A 23,498-nucleotide genomic window follows, 5' to 3' on the forward strand; every position below is an offset into this window, starting at 1 on the left:
TCACCACAGAGTTCCCAGTCTCTGATCTGCTCTTGTAGCCACAATATTTATATGGCTAATCCAGATATATTTCTGGCCAATTATAATCCCCAGGATGTTACAGTGGAGGATTTAGCAATAGCAATGCTATTGAATGTGACGTAAATGGTCATTGCCTGGCACATGCATGGTGCAAATGTTATTTGCCATTTCTCAGCTCAAACCTGAATGTTGTCCAGGTCTTACTGCATATGGACATGGGTTTCTTCAGTATCAGAGTTGTGAATGGCACTGAACACTATGTAATCATTAGCAAACATCCCTACTTCTGACCTTATAAATGAATGAAGGTCATTGATGAAGAAGCTGAAGATATTCAGACCGTGAGGAATTCCTGCAATGACATTCTGGGGCTGAGATGATGGCCTCTGACAACCACAACCATGAAGCGTGTGTATGTGCATGAGAAAATGTAGCAAGAAAAGAGCAGGTTCAATTGTGAAGATCCCCACGCTCTCATTGTCCAAGCCTATACATGAAGAGTGGCCATTTGTGCATAAAGGTGATTATAGACTCCAAGCTCTGCATAGTTCGGTGCTTTTGGAAGTGGTGAAGAGAATGAGGAGAGGTAGGGGAAGAATCATTTTAAACAAAACTTTTGGACATATGACAAACACAGAATTCACACAGTGCCTTTTTAAAAAAAGAAAAGTGCTCACTGATCACTTCCGAGACAGACCGATACTTCAGTTCACTTTAAGCCATATCAATCATGATTTAGTGGGCAAGGGCAGCACGGTGGCGCAGTGGTTAGCACTGCTGCCTCATAGTGCCGAGGTCCCAGGTTCGATCCCGGCTCTGGGTCACTGACCGTGGAGTTTGCACCTTCTCCCCATGTTTGCGTGTGTTTCGCCCCCACAACCCAAAGATGTGCAGGGTAGGTGGACTGGCCACGCTAAATTGCTGCTTAATTGGAAAAAAGGAATCCGGTACTCTAAATTTATTTTTTACAAATGACTTAGTGGGTAGCACTCTGTGTGCTGGAAGATAGAGAGTTCAAATCCTACCCCAGCCATTTGGGCATGTAATCTGAGGTGCTATCGGTCGGCGATGTTAGCAAAGACTTTGTGTGCTCGAAGATGGATGTAAAAGTTGTTGTGGCAATTTTTCAAAGAGCAAAGGTGTTATCCTTGGTGTCCTGGCCAATATTTATCTCTCCATCAATATCGCAAGAACAGATGATCTGCTCATTATCACGTTGCTATCTGTGAGAACTTGGTGTACATACTGTATTGGTGGCTGTATTACCTATATTAGAACATTTCAAAATTGTTTAATTGACTGTAAAGTGCTCTGGGACATCCTGAAACACAGAGGTGCATTATAAATGTATGCCTCTCTTTTCTTTTAATTATACACAGTTAATCTGGACTTCCAATGATGTCACATAAAGGGAGGTCGCTCACATCGTAGCTCCCACCAGGACCTGTTTTTTTTAGAGTCCTTTTTGCCCTTTTTTCTTTTCAGGTAATTTCTTCTCAAACATTCTTTAAATCCCTAAACCGCTGTAATGCCGAAAAAAGGACATAAATAACCCACAGAAAGAAATTCGACGACCAACTTTGAGGCGTCGCGCAGCTCCTCCAAGGGGAAAATCCCCGATTACTGCAGACATGCTGACTAGAGTGCTAGCTAAGGAATTTGACACCCGCTGCTATGAGCAGTGGAGGCGGCTGGAAGAAAACCAACGAAAGTTGTTTGAGGAAGTCCTGAGCCTTGCCTGGGTGAAATTGGAAAAGGTGGAATCGGTAAAAAAGCATGGCGAGGTGATCAAAGATATGGAAAAAGCACTGACAAGCCATGGGGAGCAGCTTGCCTTGCAAGAAGCTGAAATAGCGGTGGTGGCTGATGAAAACAGGAGGCTGAAGGCTTACGTCAATGTGGTATTAGGGGTATTACAGTATCCTGAATAATGCTGTAAGACCATTGGTGTGGGAGGTACCTGAGACTGCTATTTTCATTGGTAAGCCTGCCTACTGGTTCCGCCCAGTAAGGCGGAATATAAGAGCCTGTGTCTCCCCAGCAGCCGCATTCTGTGCCTGCGCTGCCGGGAGAAACATCTCATGCAAAAAAGCCTTCAATTGTCTCCAATCTCGTCTCAGGGGGTTATTGATCGAGCATCAGTCGACAACCTCAAAAAGCAATCTAGGAAGCAGAATCTCAGAGTCGTGAGGTTGCCGTAGGGAATAGAGGGCCCAATCCCAACTGCATATCTTGCACAAATATTTGGCAAAATAATGTAGAGTTGATCCACATTCCTCCAGAGTTGGACAGAGCCCACCGGACCCTTTGCTTAAAAACCTTGGCCGAATGAGCCACCACATGCAGTAATAGTGCGTTTCCATAGTTTCCAAGAAAAAGAGCGAGTCCTGAAATAGGCCAAGGATCATCGGGATTGGAGGTGGGAAGGCAATCTCATGCGGAAATACCAGGACGTGGGAGCTGAGCTGGCGAAAAAGCTGGCAGCCTTATACAAGAAACGAGTTTGGTTTAGGGTGGTATATCCGATGGAGCTGCGGGTCACTTGGATTCTTTTTTTTTTTTTAATTTAGAGTTCCCAATTATTTTTTTCCAATTAAGGGGCAATTTAGTGTGGCCAATCCACCTAACCAGCACATCTTTGAGTTGTGGGGGTGAAACCTACGCAGACACGGGGAGAATGTGCAAACTCCACACAGGCAGTGACCCAGGGCTGGGATCGAACCTGGGTCCTCAGCGCCATAGGCGGCAGTGCTAACCACTGCACCACCGTGCCACCCCCAAAGAGGTCACTTACAATTCAAGGGACTTTTACTTTGATACACCGGAGGAGGCAGATGCCCTTGTTAAGCACGGACTAGGTTCAAATTAATTATGCTTTGTTTCGTCTTTGACAAATGTGGCTTGGGAGGAATATTGGGATTTCCTATATATAGTTGTTGCTGTCGGAGGGTGAAATTCTTCTAATCTTTTTCTGTCTTTTCTTCTATGGGGAAGATGGGGGATTTTTGCTCCACATGTGGTTTGGTTATTGATGGGGACTAACTTCTAACAACAATTCTTGTTCTTGTATTATAATTGAAGTTATATTGCCCATGTTGGGAGCCTAGTTTTGCAACGGTATTCATGATGGTCAAGTTGGTCTTTGGCGGGCATGTCAGTGGTACTAGTAAATGTCTACGTGCCAAATTTGGACAATGTGACATTCATTAGAAGAGTGTTGTCTTCCATTTTTGACCTGGATACACACAAACTGATCTTCGGAGGGGATTTTAACTGTGTACTGGGTCCTAAACTAGATCGATCCAGGCCTAAATCGTTTGCTCTCTAAGGGATGACCAAGGTGGTGGGGCAGATCCGTGTCGGTGTTTACATCCAGGGGTCACGAGTTCTTGTTCTTTTCCCATGTGCATAAAGTTTATTCCAGAATTAATTCTTCTTAATGGGTTTGCATTGGTATTGAGCAGTTAGCAACAGCACTGAGATCCTCAGATTAATAGAGGGGAACATAGGGTGTTTTATATGCTGATGACCTGCTTCTGTATATTACGGACCCAGTCCCCTCTATTGAGCTTTGGCTCCATGTCAGGATACAAAGCTGAACCTGGAGAAGAGTGAATATTTTCTGGTTAACCCCCAGAAAGGGGAAATAATCTGGGGGTATTACCTTTTTGTCTTGCCAGAGGAGCTTTTGTTATCTGAATATCTGGCCCGCAACTGACCATCGTTCCATAGATTGAACAACACTAATCTGGTGAGCAAGGAGAGGTCCGACTTGCAAAAGTGGGTTAACCTCCCTCTGTCCTTGGCGGGCAGGATCCAGGTTATAAAAATGAATACTCACCCAAGGTTATTATTATTTTTTTTCCAGTGTCTTCTGATTTTCTCCCCAAATTCTTTTTTGCTAAAATTAATAAGTTTGTGGCTTCTTTTATTTGGGTGGGTAAGACCGCAAGAGTCCATAGGACATTCCTTCACATGGACCTGCAGTCAGGAGATCTGGCATTACTCAACTTGCTCATTTATTATTGGGCGGCCAACATCGAAAAGGTGCTGGGATGTTTTGGGGAGCCAGGCCCCATATGGGGACAGATGGAGGCAAGCTCCTGTAGGGGCTCTAACAGCAGGTCCCACTTCCCTTCTCCTCGATGAGGTACTGTTTGAACCCAGTGGCGGTGTCCACTCTTAAAATATGGCAGCAATTTAGGCAGCATTACAAATTAGGATCCATGTCATTGCTGGCTCCGATCTGTGGCAACTACTTATTTGCTCCGTCGGGTTTAGACACAACATTTATGTCATAAGAGGGGAAGGGCCTGTGGAATTTTAGGGATTTATTTGTGGAGAGGTGGTTTGCTAGTTCAGAGGTATTATCGACGAGGTTTCAACTTCCGGGGATGAACTTGTTCCGTTACCTCCAGGTATGTGATTTTGTTCAAAAGGCTTTTCCCACATTCCTCTTGGGTCCACAACCCTCCTTGTTGAGTAGGATCCTATCACTTGCAGGATCTGGTGGGCAAATCTTGTCGACAGAGGTGGCCCCGCTAGATGAAGTGCGGGCAAAATGGGAGGGAGAACCAGGACCTATTTTAGATGGAGACATATGGCCCTTCATAGGGTGAACTCCATGTCCTACTGCGCACAACTTAGTCTAATTCAGCTCAAGCTATTACATAGGCCTCATCTAACTAAAGTTAGGATGAGCAGTTTCTTTTTGGGAGTGGAAGACAGGTGTGAGCGGTGTTCATTGGGACCTGCTAATCACACCCATATGTTCTGGTCATGTCCCTGGATGGAAAGCTTTTGGGTATCCTTCTTTAACACCATGTCAGTGATTCTTAACACTGATCTGGAGCCTTGTCCTTTGATAGCCATTTTTGGGGTATCAAACTCGCCGGGGTTGCAGACAGGGGTGAAGGCAGTGTTCTTGCCTTTGCCTCGCTAATAGCCCAGAGGTGAGCTCTGCTGGGCTGGAGTGGAGATCTTATGGAATTTTTACATCTGGAAAAAGTCAAGAACACCACCTGGGGGTCGATCGAGGGGTGGTTAGTTCTCATGGTTGGGGAAAAGAGTATTTCTTTCCTGGAGGCTTTGCATGGTTGGTTCTGTTATTTCTGATACTGCAATTTTTGATGTTGTTATTGTGTATTTTGTCTGCTATAAATGAAAATTCTTCAATAAAAATATTTTTCTTAATTGTACAGTTAATCAGCAGCAGCCACATCCGGTCATCATAAATAATTCAACGGTTTACACGTCAAAATGGATCGCTTCAAACTGCAACCAACCACTGACTGACTACAGGGTACTCTGAAGCCACAGTGCAGTTTAAAACAAGGATCGAAAGCACCGATTGGCTGCAACCAAAAATATATCCATCCACGTTAGCCTTCACATCAGCATGTCATGATAGCTTTGGCATCAGAATAGTCTGGAATGGGCAGCACGGTGGCGCAGTGATTAGCATTGCTGCCTCACGACACCGAGGTCCCAGGTTCGATCCCGGCTCTGGGTCACTGTGCGCGTGGAGTTTGCACATTCTCCCCGTGTTTGCGTGGGTTTCGCCCCCACAACCCAAAAATGTGCAGGGTAGGTGGATTGGCCACGCTAAATTGCTCCTTAATTGGAAAAAATGAATTGGGTACTCTAAATTTAAAAAAAAAAAGAATAGTCTGGAATGAAGATAATAAAAACCACATAAGAGATTTTCATGCCCTCTTCCTTTGGGGTGGTGTTATTTACAGAGAAACCCTGAGACAGAGAGGGACTACTGATGGAATACATTTCACGAAACAGTACCTTTCCAGGTAGTACAGGGATCTTCAGAGTCAGTGCAAGTACATGATCGTAATGAATTAAATCCTACAAATATCAAATGAGTAGTTGAAGTATGCCCTTATGATTGGCCTTTCTGATTGGAAATTATTCAGTAGTTCCTCCTCTTTTACTCTACCATTCCTGGAGGTTAATTGCTGATTAAGAAACGTGCGTGCTAATCAATTGTCAAGATGCACGTGCAAAGACATTGCATTTCACTTGGTTCTGTGTCTCCCTCCACTCAGAGGATACTCCGGATCGCAAAGCTGAGGACCTAAAGCTGTTCGTTTGGTGAATCGCAGTGAATTCACAACTCAGCGGCCATCATCTTTGATAGCTCCACATTTAATTCTACATCTACTGATATTCTTGCCCTCGATGTCTGATTTCAAATGGAATTCCCATTTCAGCTCCACTGCTGAAGCTGGCTTTAACCATTCATGTTGAACTCTTCTTTCTTTTCAATTACTCTATAAATCCTGGACTCGAATTGTTCCCATTTTGAATGGACCTACCTCATATTAAGTTGATCTTTTCTCTACATCCCAGTTATGACTGTCACATTACATTCTGTAGTCTCTCCTTCCTTCCCCATGTATGGTATGCATTGTCTGTATAGCATGCAAGAAACAACACTTTTCACTGTATACTAATACATGTGACAATAATAAATCAAATCATATCTGGGAAGCATGTAGAGAGACTGGAGAAGCTGGGGTCATTCTCCTTGCAGCACAGAAGGTCAAGAGGAGATTTGGTGGAAGCACTCAAAATCATGAATAGTTTTAGTAGAGTAAATAAGGGGTAACTGTTTTAGTGGCAGAAGGGTCAGTAACTAGAGGACACAGACTCACATTGATTAGCAAAAGAATCAGAGGTGAAACGAGAAAACTTTTTTTTTTAAAAAACAAGTTATGATCTGGAATACACTGCCAAAAAGGGTGGTTAATTGCAGGGCCACAGTGGCGAAGACAGAGTGTAGGATTGGTTGGGTAACTCCACCAAAGAATGGGCACAGACAGGATGGGCCGAATAATCTCATTCTGTGCTACAAGATTCTATGATTCAAACATCTCTCTCAAAATCCCTGGGTGGCACTGTGGCGCAGTGGTTATCACTGCTGCCTACGGCGTTGAGGACCCGGGTTCAATCCCAGCCCTGGGTCACTGTCTGTCTGGAGTTTGCACATTCACCCTGTGTCTGCATGGGTTTCAACCCCCCCCCCCCCCCCCCCCCCCCAACCCAAAAATGTGCATGGTAGGTGGATTGACTACGCTAAAATGCCCCTTAATTGGAAAAAAATAAGTGGGTACTCTAAAATTTTTTTTAAAAAGGAAAAAAAAATCTCACGCTCCTGGACAGAATACAGGAGCGGGTTAATCAGAAATTAAAATTTCTCTCTAATCTTCCACAGTAAATATCCTCCTTGTTTAAAATGTTCAGTATAACAAACTGTAGCATTCCGACGGAGATCAGTTGACGGGATGAACATGGGTTTCCCTTCTCAGGGAACACAGCACTAACTTATAAATTACACAACATCCAATACTGTAACACAAAATGTTCATATGTTCCATCTGAACATGTGTATTCTCGAAGGTATTGGCAGGCAGAGCGATGCAGTTTTAGATGCCCACACAATAAGGAAATTAGTCACTTCTTTTAATGATTACAATGCAATAAACCTCTAAAACGAGGTCAGTGATTAATGATAAATGTGAAAGATCAGCAGAAGCGGGTCAGCACATCAGTAATCATATTAGACTTAATAATGCTTTCTCAAGGGCAGCACAGTGACGCAGTTGTTAGCACTGCTACCTCATGGCACCGAGGACCCAAGATCAATCCCAGCCCCAGGTCACTGTCCATGTGAAGTTTGCACGTTCTCCCAGTGTCTGCATGGGTCTCACCCCCACAACCCAAAGATGTGCAGGGTAGGTGCATTGGCCATTCTAAATTGCCCCTTAATTGGAATTTTTTTTTTTTTTTTTTTTCCTCGATGGCTCGGAGGTTTATCCAGTTGAAGCATACAAAGGGAGTCTCCCATTAGTGCGAGAATTTAATGATGTAGTAGTTATTGATTTAAAAGTGTGGACAGGGATGGAAACATTTTTGTTTTACATTTCGTAGACTGAGTGTTGCTGCCATGTCTTTCTACAGTAACAAAACAATGTAATAGGCAAAATTCTACAGTAAAAACAAAAGTGATTGTGGATAAAATCGTGGAAAATGAATTGGGACTGAATAGGGGGCACCAACTAAATTCCTATCTAGCAAACCTCTCTATATTGTCAGTGACAAATTTAGAGGCATGTGCAAAAATATCAACATTGTAGTGAACACTGCAGCTAAAAGTCTCTTCAATAATGGGCTTTGAGAAAGAAATCACACAGTGATTGAGGTGCTCCATAAGATCTTGGCCGATCAAACTACCAAATTGTAAGCTACCATCTGCCCTAGCATAGCAGTCCATGATAAGAGTTCATTTCAAATGGCAGGAGCTATAGGCTGTATCCGTTTGCCTGTGGGAGAAGTCCAAAAATACCTTCTATGATGTGATCATCCCCTCGCCTTGGAAAGGATTACTATTAATTGCACCTTTTCTGCACATTTGAATGCCCTACATGCAGGGAGAAGAGGATTCAATGCAGAAGTTCGAGAAAATTCAGCAATCCTGAAGGCATCACACAAGAGCACCAGATATAAACTTTAACCCTGGAGGTTTAGTATACAACAAAAGAAAGTGCCAAAGCGGAAAGGTCTGGATAAAGTGATAGGATGTGATGGGAAGGCAGCAATTCTCCAGCATGCTCACTGCAACTATTCGGATATATTTATCTAGGTTAATTGAGATTATTATAAACTTGCAAAATCTAAGCAATTAGTAGGTGATTAGGCATCCTTCACTCATATGTTTGACAGTTTTGAGTAGAATACAGTAGACAAGGGGCTGGATGATGATAATGATGCACAAGATAAGGCCATTTTACCCAAAGGACAACTACTAAAAGTTAGTGTGAAGGTAAAATACATACTAGAAGGATTCAATTAATGGAGGAATATGACCATTCGAGGGAGAGCAGGGACAGCCACTGGCAAATTCAAAACATTTGCTGAATGTTCAAGATGATAGACTGCAAAATGAGATGAAAATGTAGAAAGCTTGAAAATGCAGTGCGAGTCCTCATAATTGATCTAAAAGTGACTCCGGCCGTACTGGAAACAGAACCGCTGATCATGGAGGGAGAGGTCATGTAGCAGTAGTCCGGAACAGTATTACGGAATGAGATAGGAGTCAAGGAGAGGCTGTAGTTTCTACAGAACAAAGACGATAGAACAAACTAGGAGTGCCACTGGAAGTAGAAGCCCTTGTGATTAGGAAGTTTTGGTGGCTACAAACAAATTGGAACATAAATCAAAAAGAGATGCGAAACAAAGAGTTGGATAGTTGGAAGGAATTTGGTGTAAGAACTGAAGTGCCAGGTAGAGGACAGCCAGCTTTACCACATAGGTGGATTATGTACGGTAAAGTACATCCTGATGAGAAATGCAAGGCTAAAGCAATAGCATAATAGAATCACAGAAAAGTTACAGAAGGAGACCATTCAGTCCACCTTACCCGTCATGATATGCGGACACACACAATGATATACAGACAAGCAGCTAATGGACACAGAGAACAGGACATGACCAATAAGCAGGCAGGATACTCAGATCCCATCCCTGAGTGTCCTGCCTGCAAATTGGTCATGTTGTGTTCTCTGTGTCTATCAGCTGCTTGTCTGTATAATCATTGTGTGTGTCCCCGCATATCATGGCATTACCCATGCCAGCCTGAGGACACCCAGGTGCCCTTTCTGATCCCACCTTCCTGCACTTGGTCCATACGCCTGTTGCTTAGAACACTTAAGGTGCACATCCAGGTACTTTTTAAGAAGAGTTTAAGGTCTTTGCCTCCACCACCAACTCGGGCAGCGAATTCCAGATTCCCAATACCCTCTGCATAAAAACATTCTTTCTCATGTCCCCTCTATATCTTCTGCCATAAGACCATAATTCATAAGAGCAAAATTGGGCCACTCGGCCCATCGAGTCTGCTCCGCCATTCATTCATGGCTGATATTTTTCTCATCCCCATTACTCCTGATCCCCTTATTAATCAAGAAACTATCTATCTCAGTCTTAAAGACACTCAGTGATTTGGCCTCCACAACCTTCTGCGGCAAAGAGTTCCATAGATTCACCGCACTCTGGCTGAAGAAATTCCTCCTCATCTCGGTTTTAAAGGATCGTCCCTTTGGGTTGTGGGGGCAAAACGCATGCAAACACAGGGAGAATGTGCAAACTCCACACAGGCAGCATTTGCCTTCCTAACTGCCGACTGAACCTGCACGTTAACCTTAAGAAAATCTTGAACAAGGACTCCATAGTCCCTTTGTGCTTCTGATTTCCTGAGATTGGGATCTCTGGTTCTAGTTTTCCCTACTAGTGGAAACATCCTCTCCACGTCCACTCTATCCAGGCCTCGCAGCCTCATGTAAATTTCAATAAGACACCCCTCATCCTTCTAAACTCCAACAAGTACAGACCAGAGTCCTCAGCCGTTCCTCATACGACAAGCTCTTCATTCTTGTGAAACTCCTCTGGACCCTTTCCAAGGCCAGCACATCCTTCCTCAGATACAGGGCCCAAAACTGTTCACAATACTCCAAATGGGGTCTGACCAGAGCTTTATACAGCCTCAGAAGTACATCCTCGCAGGGCAGCACGGTGGCGCAAGTGGTTAGAACAGTTGCCTCACGGCGCCGAAGTCCCAGGTTCGATCCCGGCTCTGGGTCACTGTCCGTGTGGAGTTTGCACATTCTCCCTGTGTTTGCGTGGGTTTCGCCCCCACAACCCAAAGATGTGCAGGGTAGGTGGATTGGCCGCGCTAAATTACCCCTTAATTGGAAAAAGTTAATTGGATACACTACATTTTTTTTTAAAGTACATCCTCGCTCTTGTATTCTAGCCCTCTCAACATGAATGCTAACATTGCATTTGCCTTCCTTTTTTTTTAATAAACGTTTTGAGGTATTGTAACAACAACAAAATAAACAATGTACATGAAACTATAAACAGTGCAAAAGCCGTCTCCCTTCCTTACAGTCCCACCTTTATTAACCCCCTACTCTAAGCTAAACTAACCCCCCCCCCCCCCCTTCTGCTGACGATTAATTTTCCGCGAAGAAGTCGACGAACAGTTGCCACCTCCGGGCGAACCTTAACAGTGACCCTCTCAAGGCGAACTTGATTTTCTCCAAACAGAGAAAGCTAGCCATGTCCGATAGCCAGGTCTCCGACGTCGGGGGCTTTGAGTCCCTCCAAGCTAATAGTATCAGTCTCCGGGCTACCAGGAAAGCAAAGGCTAGAACGTCTGCCTCTTCCTCCGCCTGGTTTCCCAGGTCTTCCGACACCCCGAAAATCGTCACCTCTGGACTCAGCGTCACCCTTGTTTTTAACACCGTGGACGTGATATCTGCAAAGCCCTGCCAAAATCCCCTAAGCTTTGGACATGGTTCGCTGGTCCTCCCGCACATTTTGCACACCTGTCTTCCACCCCAAAGAATCTGCTCATCCAGGCCACTGTCATGTGAGCCCGATGAACGACCTTGAATTGCATCAAGCTGAGCCTGGCACATGTTGCGGACGCGTTGACTCTACTCAACGCGTCCGCCCATAGACCATCCTCTATCTCTCCTCCCAGTTCCTCCTCCCACTTGCGCTTCAGCTCCTCAGTCTGCGTCTCCTCTGACCCCATAAGTTCCTTGTAAATGTCAGAGACGCTCCCTTCTCCTATCCACCCTCTGGAAACTACCCTGCCCTGAATCCCCCTTAACGGTAGAAGCGGGACAGTTGACACCTGTTTACATAGGAAGTCCCGCACCTGCAGATACCTGAATTTGTTTCCCCTCACCAACCCAAACTTCTCCTCCAGCGCCCTCATACTTGGAAAGATTCCGTTTATAAACATATCCTCCATCCTCTCAATCCCTGTTCTCTGCCATCTCCAGAACCCCCCATACATACTTCCCGGGGCAAACCAGTGATTATTACAGATTGGGGACCAGACCGATGCTCCCTCTGCTCCCACATGTCTCCTCCATTGCCTCCAGACTCTCAGGGCCGCCGCCACCACGGGGCTGGAGGAGCACCGTGCCGGCGGGAACAGCAGAGGTGCAGTTACCAACGCCCCAGACTAGTGCCCTTGCATGAAGCCACCTCCATACGCTCCCATGCAGACCCTCTCACCCACTTACTGATCATGGCTACATTCGCCGCCCAGTAACAGTTACTAAAATTTGGCAGCACCAGCCTGCCCTCTCCCCGACTCCGCTCAAGCGTTACCTTCCTTACTCGCGGGGTCTTGCCCGCCCAAACAAAGTCAGTGATCACTTTGTTAACCCGTTTAAAAAAGGACATCGGAATAAAGATGGGGAGACATTGAACCATGAACAGGAATCTCAGGAGGACAGTCATCTTCACCGTCTGCACCCTCCCAGCCAGTGACAACGGAAGCGCGTCCTATCTCCGAAAATCGTCCTTCATTTGGTCTACCAGTCGGGCCAGATTTAATTTATGCAGCCGGTTCCATTCCTGTGCCACTTGAATGCCTAGGTACCTAACGCTTCCCCCTACTAATCTAAACGGCAGCTCCCCCAATCGCCTCTCCTGTCCCCTCGCCTGGACTGCAAACATCTCACTTTTCCCCATATTTAGCTTGTACCCTAAAACTGGCCAAATTCCCCTAGAATCGTCATGATTTCTTCCATCCCCTCTATTGGGTCCGATACATACAGAAGCAGGTCGTCTGCATAGAGCGAGACTCTGTGCTCCACCCTCCCCCAGACCAGCCCCTTGAGGCTCTCAGAGCAATTGCCAACAGTTCTATAGCTAGCGCGAACAACAGTGGGGAGAGGGAGCATCCCTGTCTCGTTCCCTGGTGCAGTCTAAAATAGTCCAATGTTGTCCTATTCGTCCGTACGCTTGCTACAGGAGCCTCATACAGCAACCTGACCCAGTCAATAAAGCCCCGCCCAAATCCGAACCGTCCCAGTACCTCCCACAGATAATCCCATTCTGCCCGATCAAAAGCCTTTTCTGCATCCATTGCGATCACTACCTCCACCTCTCTACCTTCCGGGGGCATCATGATCACGTTTAACAACCTTCTTACATTGGCCACCAACTGCCTACCCTTAACAAACCCTGTCTGGTCCTCCCCAATAACATACGCAACACAATCCTCAATCCTGCAGGACAACATTTTTGCATTTGCCTTCCTAACTGCCAACTGAACCTGCATGCTAACCTTAAGAGAATCTTGAACAAGGACTCCAAAGTCCCTTTGTGCTTCTGATTTCCTAAGCATTTCCCCATTCAGAAAATAGTCTATGCCTCCATTCCTCCTTCCAAAGTGCATAACCTCACACCTTTCCACATTGTATTCCATTTATCTTGCTTCCACTTATCTTGAATCTATGTCCCCTGGTTCTAGAATTCTCCACCAAGGGGAACAATTTTATCCTGTCCACTCTATCTCTTCCCCTCATAGTTTTGTACACCTCAATTAAGTCACCCCTCTTTGTTCCTAGGAAAATAACCCCAACCTATCTAATCTCACCTCGCAGCAACACTTTTCTAGCGCTGGCAACATTCTTGTAAACCTCCTCTGCAGTCTCTCCAGAGCAATTACGTTCTTCCTGTAATATGGTGACCAGAACTGCACACAATACTCCAGTTGTGGCCTCATCAGTGTTTTATACAATTTCAACATTACATTCTTACTTTTATATTCTATACCTCTGCCAATGAAGGAGAGCATTCCATATGCTTTCTTAACAACCTTGTCTACTTGAACTGCTGCATTTAGGAACCTGTGTACTTGTTCGCCAAGATGGGACTTTCATCTACCCCCCTCAGTATATTCCCATTTATTGTGTATTCCCCATAACCGTTTGACGTCCCCAAATGCACAGCCTCCGCTCTGTGTTAAATTCCATCTGCCACTTTATTGCACACTCCACCAACCCATCTATATCATTTTGGAGATTATAGCTATCCTCTACATTGTCCACCACTCGGCCATTCTTTGTGTCATCTGCAAATTTCCCAATTGTGCTCCCCACCTTCACGCCCAAATCATTAATAAATAACACGAACAGTAAAGGCCCCAACAACGAGCCCTGTGGAACACCACTTGAAACAACTTTCCAATTGCAAGGGCAGCCATCAACCATTACCCTTTGTTTCCTGTTACTAAGCCAACTTTTTATCCAGTTTGTCACATTGCCATGTATCTTATGGGCTTTCACGTTTGACCAATCTGCCATGTGGTGCTTTGTAAAACACCTTGCTAAAATCCATGTACACAACATCCACTGCACTATCTTTCTTCATCAGCCCTCGTCACTTCCTCAAAGAATTCAATCAAATTTGTGAGGCAAGACCTTCCTTTAACAAATCCATGCTGACTATCCTTGACTAATCCATGCCGTTCTATGGTGACAATTTATCCTATCTCTCAGGATTGATTCTATTAATTTGCCCATCACTGGCATAAGACTAACTGGCCAATAATTGTTTGGCATTTCCTTCGATCCCTTTTTAAATAATGGAACCACGTTTGCATTTCTCAGGTCCTCCGGTACATCCCGGGGCAGCACGGTAGCATTGTGGATAGCACAATTGCTTCACAGCTCCAGGGTCCCAGGTTCGATTCCGGCTTGGGTCACTGTCTGTGCGGAGTCTGCACGTCCTCCCCGTGTGTGCGTGGGTTTCCTCCGGGTGCTCCGGTTTCCTCCCACAGTCCAAAGATGTGCGGGTTAGGTGGATTGGCCATGCTAAATTGCCCTTAGTGTCCAAAATTGCCCTTAGTGTAGGGTGGGGTTACTGGGTTATGGGGATAGGGGGGAGGTGTTGACCTTGGGTAGGGTGCTCTTTCCAAGAGCCGGTGCAGACACGATGGGCCGAATGGCCTCCTTCTGCCTGTAAATTCTATGATGATCCCCTGTATCTCGTGAGGATTGGAAAATCATCCTCACGGCTCGGAGTTTCAAAGACAGATTTGGTGATCAAGGTGTTACGAGTGGACTCCCCCACTGCAGGAAAAAGGATCTTGAAGATTTTCTTAGCTTTCTTAGCCACATATTATTAGGAACATGGTAGAATATAAAAGCCACATTTTGTGCAGGGTGAAATTTAAGGGCAGTGTTTTGAAACCACCTGAAGAAGTGAGTTAAGTAGAAGAGAAGCTGTGAAAATTAAACAAATGGGAATCCATTAATGGTTGTCTGGTTGTTCGATAATGCTGTTAAAGATGCACAGGTGATGGGCATTGTTTGACTAAGAACTGAGAGTACTTAGTGTCCCACCATCCTGCTTTGCTGGGTTGTAATTAGGGTGCAGAGATCTGTAATGCTGCATCCTGTTAATAAACCTATTAACAAGGAAAAATATCAGTTGCTTGTTTCGTGTGTCACAAGATGGATCTCTGTAACAATATTTGAACCACTGCAGTCCACAAGGTATAGGTGCATGCCCAGTGCTGTTAAGGAGGGAGTACATCGGACTTTGACCCAGCAACAGTGAAGGAATGGTGGTATTGTTCCAAGTCAGAATGATGTGTTCCTTGGAAGGGAACATGCAGGTTGAGCCATTCCTAAGTGTCTTCTGCCCTTGTCCTTCTAAGCCGTACAGGTTTAGAAGGTGTTGTCAAAGGAGCCTTGGGTGAGTTGCTGCAGTGTATCTTCTAGATGGTAGACACTGCAGCCACTGTGAAACGATGGTAAAGGAAGCATATATATTTAAGGTGGTGGTGGATGGGGTTCCAATCAAGTGAGATACTTTGTCCTGGATAGTGTCAAGCTCCTTGAGTTTTGTCAGAGCTGTACTCATCCAAGCAAGTATCCTGTAAGTGGTAGAAATCAGCCTTTGAGCTACTCTTCTAGCCACAGTATTTATTTGTTTGCTTCAGTTAAAATTTTGGTTAATGGTGATATCCTGGAAGTTGATAGTGGGGGTTTGGTGGTGGAAATGCTGTTGAATACCATGTGGAAATTCTTTGATTCTCTTGTTGGAATCAGTCATTGCCTGGCATATGTGAGGCAAAAGCATGACTTGCTACTTATTAGCCCTAGCCTGAATGTGTCCAGATCTGGTGCATATGCTTCCATGTCTGAACAGTCACAAACAGTACTGAACACCAAAATCATCAGCAAACAACCCTACTTCTGACTTTACAAATAACTGAAGGTCTTTGAAGACTTTGACACTATCCTGAGGAATTCCTGTAGCAGTGTGATGAGTTTGAGACTATTTGCCTCCAAAACCACATTTCCTTTGGGACAGATACATCTCCATCCTGTGGAGAAATTTTGCAATTCACATTGACTTCAATTTTATCTGGGTTTTTTGGATGTTATATTCTGTCAAATTATGTCAAGGGCAGTCATTCTCACCTCGCTTCTTCAATTCAGCTCTTTGTCCATTTGGATCAAAGCTGGAATGAGATCTGGAGAGCAGTAGTTCGGGTGAAACCCAAACTAAGCATCAGTGACTACCACATTATACATGATAAATTACACAATACATGTTCACATCTTCAATCGGATTAGATTGCACCCTTGAAATTCAATTGGTGATCCATAAATCTACAAAATCGCAATTGATTTATCTCATGGTTCAGTTCCCACTGCCAGCATATTGTTAAATTCAGTGACTTCAAATTCCCTAGACCTTGTAAGGTCCCAGCAAATTGGCACCTCTATTTAAGAAAGGAGGGAGACAGAAAGCAGGCATTTAGAAGTCATAGAATTTACAGTGCAGAAGGAGGCCATTCGGCCCATCGAGTCCGCACTGACCCTTGGAAAGTGCACCCTATTTAACCCCACACTTCCACTCTAATCCTGTAACCCAGTAACCCCACCTAACTTTTTTTGGGACACTAAAGGCAATTCAGCATAGCCAATCCACCTAATCTGCACATCTTTGGACTGTGGGAGGAAACCGGAGCACCCGGAGGAAACCCACGCAAACACAGGAAGAATGTGCAGACTCCGCACAGACAGTGACCCAAGCCGGGAATCGAACCTGGGACCCTGGAGCTATGAAGCAACTGTGATAAACACTGTGCTACCAGGCCGCCCAATTTGACAAGGTGCTGCATTAAAGACTGGTCCAGAAGGTGAGATTGCAGGGAATTGGGGGTAGAGTACCAGATAGATTATAGGGAGGTCCCAATTCGCATTCGCAGCTCCCAATGTGGTCTCCTCTATATCAGAGAGACCAAACGCAGACTGGGTGATTGCTTTGCTGAGCACCTTCGGTCTGTGCACATTCAGGACCCTGACCTTCCCGTTGCTTGCCATTTTAACACAAGACACTGCTCCAATGCCCACATGTCTGTCCTTGGCCTGCTACAATGTTCCAGTGAAGCTCAAGGCAAACTGGAGGAACAACATCTCATCTTCCGGTTATGCATGCTACAGCCTTCCGGTCTCACCATCGAATTCAACAATTTCAGATGATTAGCTCTACCCCACCTCGACCCATTTATTTTCATCCCATTTTATTTTAACTGTTTTTTACCATTTCTTTCTCTCTTGTCTTTCTTTATATACATTCACCCCCCCCTCCCCAATTTTATCGACCTTTCGTCACACTTTCTCCCCTTTGCTTCCCCTCTGCACACATCTACATCTGTCAGTTTACCCTCGGATGTTAGTTTCTCTGCAGTTTGGCCTTTCACACCTTTTGTTCTCTCTGTGCCTGCCATTAGCACCTTGCTTTCTGTGGCTATTAGCACCCTATTTACCTCGGTTTCTGTGGCTATGACTCATCTTTCATTCTCAGTCCACAGTATAAATATTTCCCACTTTCTCTGTCTTTAGCTTTGACAAAAGGGTCATCTAGACTCGAAACGTTAGCTCTTTTCTCTCCCTCAGATGCTGCCAAACCTGCTGAGATTTTCCAGCATTTTCGTTCTGGTTTCAGATTCCAGCATCCACAGTAATTTGCTTTTATATAGACTATAGGAGGTATGTAAAAGACATTGGTGAGATTGAATCGGGAGTATTGCGTATAATTTTTGTTTTATAAGGAAAGGTTGACCAGGTTGGACCTATAACAATTGGAGTTTAATAAAATGAGGTGATCTAATTGAAATATGTCTCACAACACCAGACACGTGTGCTCACCCCAGTCCAATGCCGGCAACTCCACATCATAATTGAAATATGGAAGATCCTGAGGGACTTGATAATAATCTTTGTCACAAATCGACTCACATTAACACTGCAATGGTGTTACTTGTGGGGAAGTCTGGAACTAGGCGGTATAATTTTAAAAATAAGAGGTCACCCTTTAAGACAAAGATGAGAAGAATTGTTTTTCTCATTAGCCTGTGGAACACTTGTCCAGAAAGTAATGGCCAATGGATCACTGAATTCAAGATGGCATTAGATATTGTTGATCAACATAGGAGTCAAGAGTTACCGGGGGGGGGGGGGGGGGGGGGAAAGTGTAGTTGAAGCCAGTCAGATCATATTGAATGGCAGTGCATAGCTCAAAGGGACCAAATGGCCTACTCATCCTAGTTCTCGAGTTCCTCTCCACAGCTTCTTCATTCTCTGCCTTTTTCTTACTGTTTTATTTAATTCTCAATAATTTCACTGTATTGCACTTTTGAATCTTGTGGTATAATTATGTGCTAACTGTGTCATAACCCCCAGATGTTGAGATGCCAGTGTTGGACTGGGTTGGGCACAGTAAGAAGTCTTATTTGGAATCACTTGCTTTCGGAGCATAGCTCCTTCATCAGGTGAGTATGATTACCCCAACCCTTATTTGGAATCACTGGCTTTCGGAGCGTAGCTCCTTCATCAGGCGAGTATAACTCCAAGACTTATCAATCAGCATTTATTATTTTTGGCATAGGTCATCTGACTCAACTTCTGCGGCTTGGTATCATACAATACTTTATAAAGCTCCTGTGAAGCACCTTGCTGTTATCATCACGAAAGGACATAGAGGGAAACAGACACAGAAGGAAAGAGGTATAGAGTGAAAAAGAGAAATCGCGAGCCAGAAGGCGGAGAAAACATGACGAGGGACGGGACACTGACCTCATTCATCTCTGGCGGGCTTAGATATTGTTGATCACTGTGCTAAGCCAGCACCAAGACTTAAACTACTAATTGGTCACCGACCTGTTTAATCCTTACCAATGAGCGTGGGCTGTTTAATCCTTACCAATGAGTGTGGGCGAAAGTTAGCCCGTCACGTATACACTATCAGCTGCCGTGTTCTCGAGGTCACTCCCACCCAGAGTTGGGCGTTTGGGTTGCTGCCGGTGATGGAGTTCTTTGCCCCCGAGAGCGGGAGTGAGGAGCACCAGAAGCTATTCATTGATTGCCGACTACATCCCCCGGCACACACCGCGGCGGCCGGTACCGCGGCCCGCGCAGGCCGGGAAGGCAGCACAGCCTCACGGGAAATGGAGTTCTTGCCTCAAACGTCCCGACAATACCCGAGCTGATAGTGTAAAAACGAAAAATCTGTTCACCAATAGTTACCGTATTTTGGAATCTGTGGCTGGAGATTTGTCTCCCTATCACTCGACGGACGAAGAGCGTAGCAGCGTAGATTTTTTTTTCAATGTGGAAAATCCGTTGTTTTCAAATTGCAGGAACCGGAATCCGCCGAACAGCTGCGCATGCGTAGGTCCTGCTGGCGTGCTGCCGAACAGGAGTCCGCGAGGTGATTGGACAATCGTGTTATCGTCATCATTCGTCGTGGCCCGAATCGTTAACGGGATTGGTTATCGGCTACGTCGTGGTAGCCAATAGCGGCGACGCCGACTCCACCACATCCAATGGTCTCTGGCGGTTGTTGTGTTATTGGCAAAGGGCTAGGAACTAATTGTCATGTAAATATGAATCCGGGTGTCACATTCACTGCTACACTGCAGTCATGCACCTGGTTTATTAGTCCACCAGCCACATGGAGAAGTTATACACTTGATGGATTGTAGCATCTTAAATCTGAGGTGTGATTATTTCTAATTTACGGGAATCCAATGACACAACATGGTGGCAGCCGTTGTGAATCGAAGCCCAAACATTTTGAACAAATGTAATGTTGAATTAGGTTGAAAAATCAACCTGAATTAATGCCATAGAGAGAGAAAATTTCAGTGAATCGGGCAGAGATGAAATGGCTGTAAATGGTGGTAAAGAAATAGCTCCAGCACATGATGAGCTGGGAGATTGATGATGTTGTAGTTATTTGAGAAGCCATAGCTGATATCCGGGTCTATGGTGTAGATGAGAACGATCGTGTCGCCATATATGTTTGAACAGAAGTATGGACTGACATTCAGGAGCTTTCTAAAAGGCACTAGTGAAGAAGAAAGGGTCAGCTACATCCTTTTGTGGGCAGAATGTGTTCTAGCTAAAAGCAGATGGGGCATACTAAGGATATCTTGGTGAAATAAAACCAGAAACGGCTGGATCAATTCAGCAGGTCTGGCAGCATTTCATTTTTACAGGATTTTGGCTTTGTTGGCTACGCCAGCATTTATTACCCACCCCTATCTGTGGAGAGAAACAAGTTATGTTTTGTGCCCATTTGACCTATCTACAGAACTGAAGAGGGATAGAAATGAAAATGAAAATCGCTTATTGTCACAAGTAGACTTCAAATGAAGTTACTGTGAAAAGCCCCTAGTCGCCACATTCCGGCGCCTGTTCGGGGAGGCTGTTACGGGAATTGAACCGTGCTGCTGGCCTGCCTTGGTCTGCTTTCAAAGCCAGCGATTTAGCCCTGTGCTAAACAGCCCAATGTGCTGAATTATACACTTGGAGAGGGGGGGTGGGGCAGAGTGGAAATTCAATGCTAGGTCGGAGCTGTCTAGATGAAATGCTCATTTGGAGAGTTGACAGTGACACAAACGGGCTAAATGGCCCCTCTGTGCAGTGACAATTCTTTGATTCTGTGTGTGTGTAAAGGAGCAGTTGCCATAGCTGATACCCAGATCTATGGTGTAGCTGAGAAAGATCATATCGCCATATATGTGAAGCTATGCAGAGAACCATGAAAGATGGGATCAAGCTCAACACAGACAAATATTGTGAAGATTAAAGAATGTCAGTTCCTCAGAATAGGGTACACATCTGACTGTGTCAAGCTGTGTCCTGGAAAAGTCACAGCCATCTCTGACACAGAAGTTCCAAGAGACGCAAGAGAGTTGAGAAGCCACCTTGGCTTGATCCAGGACATGAGTTCTTTCATATCTTGCATGTCAGAACACACAGCAAAACCTGTGAAAGAAGATGTTGAGTACAAGTGGTTCAAGTTACATGATAAAAGTTTCAACAAACTTTAGTATGCAAGGAGGTAGGTTTGTCATACGACAACAGAAAAAAAACCTGCCATTCTGCAAACAGATATTTTTGCAAAGGACTGGTGCAAGAGATAAAACTGAAAGTTGATAGTTGTGTATACATGGAATTTCTCACATCCATATCTCTTTGGGAGGAAGTTCATGGTGTAAGGTGATCATTGTCCACTAGCCACATGGAGAATTGTAATAAATATAAGTGTGATTATTTCCAACGTATGGGAACTGGAAGACAAAAAGCAATGCTCAACTGGAGCAATCTGATAAATTAAGGATGATCATCATTGAATTCCATCCAATAGGAATTAGAAATTATGTCAAATGGACCCTACCCGATTAAATTTGGGATGTTGGGGGGGGGGTCACATGACGTGAGAGTGGCTGCATTTTGGCAAGCTCTGGCCCTGCTCCTCTTTTAATCCATCTTTTCAAGACATACGCATTTCTTTTTTGTTTATGTCCTGAAAATTATTGGCTGATATTGCTGAATGATTGAGCTGAGACAGAAATTTTAAATCGTCGCTTATTGGTGGTGGCTGGAAGGAGTTGGGGTATGCCCTGCTTTTAATGGCGCAGTTGTTTTCGGCTCCTGCCCTTGATGGTACAGTATGCATCGATGGATGATAGCTGCCAACTAAGAGTTTGCTTTTGCTGAAAGTCTCGGCTATGGGGTGCAAGTCATCAGCGCCCGCTTCCAAGGATTGTGGGATGTTTTTATAGCAGCAATGGAGGGGCATGAGGAGGTTCTTGCAGCGGAGAGAGCACTGCCCCTGGTGGGAGCCCACCTGAATTTGATGGAGCACATTCAATCCTGGGACCTAGGATGGTTTGGTCTTCCGACCACTGGTCCTGTGTTGTCCTGTTCCGGATTAGTTACATAAATGGACTTGATAAGCTAGGGGTGATCTCCTTGGAGAAGAGAAAATTTGGGAAGAGATTTGACAGTGATGTTACAAATCATGAGGAGTTTGGACAGAGAAGATAAGGAGAAACTGTTCCCATTGGTGGAAGGATCAAGAAAAGAGGACACCGATTTAAGGTGATTGGCAAAAACAGTAATGTGATGTGCAAAGTTTTCATTACACAATTAGACATTACACATTACAGTAGTTAGAATCTGGAATGCACTGCCTGAATATGTCATTGAGGCAGATTAAATTGTGACTTTAAAAAGAGAATTGGATCTTATCTCTGAAGTACAATTAAGAATAGTGTTCTAGATAGAAATGGCTTGTGTGTGTCTCTAAGAAAAATACAAACTACAGATCAGCAACCTGTTACAGTTTGCGTTGGTTCCAAACTGCATTGTATATACTTTATTTTGTGGAATCAAGAATTATGGGGATAAGGAGGGGAAGTGGAATTGAGGATGGCCACAATCGATCAGTCATGATCTCATTAAATGATGGAGCAGACTCGATGGGCCGAACGGCCTACTTCTGCTCCTATGTCTTATGGTATTACATGCAGAGTAATACACAGAATATTTTATCCATATCTTAATTTGAGGTCGTTTGAGAAAAACAAGTGCGTTAAATTTTGAAAGCAAATGAAACCTCGATTGTTTTGTTGATACTTTGAAAAATTACTGATAAGTGACAGAAAGAGGGAGACAAAATTTCCTAAACTCTGTTCCTCTTTCTCATTGTGAATGTATCTCTCCTCTTTCTCTTGAGACCGCTCTTGTTGCTCCTTCATTCTTGTATATTAAATAGTGTTGTATACATCATTAAATTTACACGTTTTTGGAGACAGGCACTCTCTCTTCTCTCCCTGAAAATAAATCTTATACATAGTGTACGGTGTGCTGTCTAAAAAATCCATTTCACCACTGGACATAGGGCCATCGGTAGAAGTACATATAACCTTCTCTAAACCCCTGCAGACCAGCCAATCTACTTTCCCTCTTTACTCCATCATGGAGGACTTCACTGAAGAAGGCAGAAAAAACCTACCTGACTCAAAATCCCACAGTAGCTGCCCAGCATTGCCAAGCAACATGGCAAAATAAATCATACCATCCACCGCTATTCCATGATATCAATGAAGAGACAGCAACAACAAGACCCCCCACCCCCGCCATCAAAAATAAACATTTGGAATCAGAACATCATCCTTCACCAATCAGGAGAGTCAGCTGCATTCCTGGGAAGACATTGTAAAGAAGTTAAGTGTTGTACAGAATCTTTCTTTGTACGCACAGACCTCCCACACATGGCATTAT

At 44.5% G+C, this 23,498-nt stretch overlaps 1 protein-coding gene across 3 annotated transcripts in view; it reads right to left on the reverse strand.

Annotated features, from left to right (window-relative positions):
• The window catches only part of capn15 (calpain 15), a 449,339-nt gene extending 429,746 nt beyond the window's left edge, over nucleotides 1-19,593 (reverse strand). Inside the window, exon 1 of one of the 3 annotated variants that reach the window (XM_072481441.1) lies at nucleotides 19,449-19,593. The gene's annotated coding sequence lies outside the window, so the exon portion shown is untranslated. Of the gene's footprint in view, nucleotides 1-19,097; nucleotides 19,278-19,448 lie in introns of those variants that run through there. The other 2 variants (XM_072481442.1, XM_072481443.1) reach the window with 2 other exon arrangements.
• Between the last annotated feature and the right edge of the window lie 3,905 nt (nucleotides 19,594-23,498).

Source organism: Scyliorhinus torazame, chromosome 17 (assembly GCF_047496885.1).
Source record: "Scyliorhinus torazame isolate Kashiwa2021f chromosome 17, sScyTor2.1, whole genome shotgun sequence".
NCBI lineage: Eukaryota > Metazoa > Chordata > Chondrichthyes > Carcharhiniformes > Scyliorhinidae > Scyliorhinus > Scyliorhinus torazame.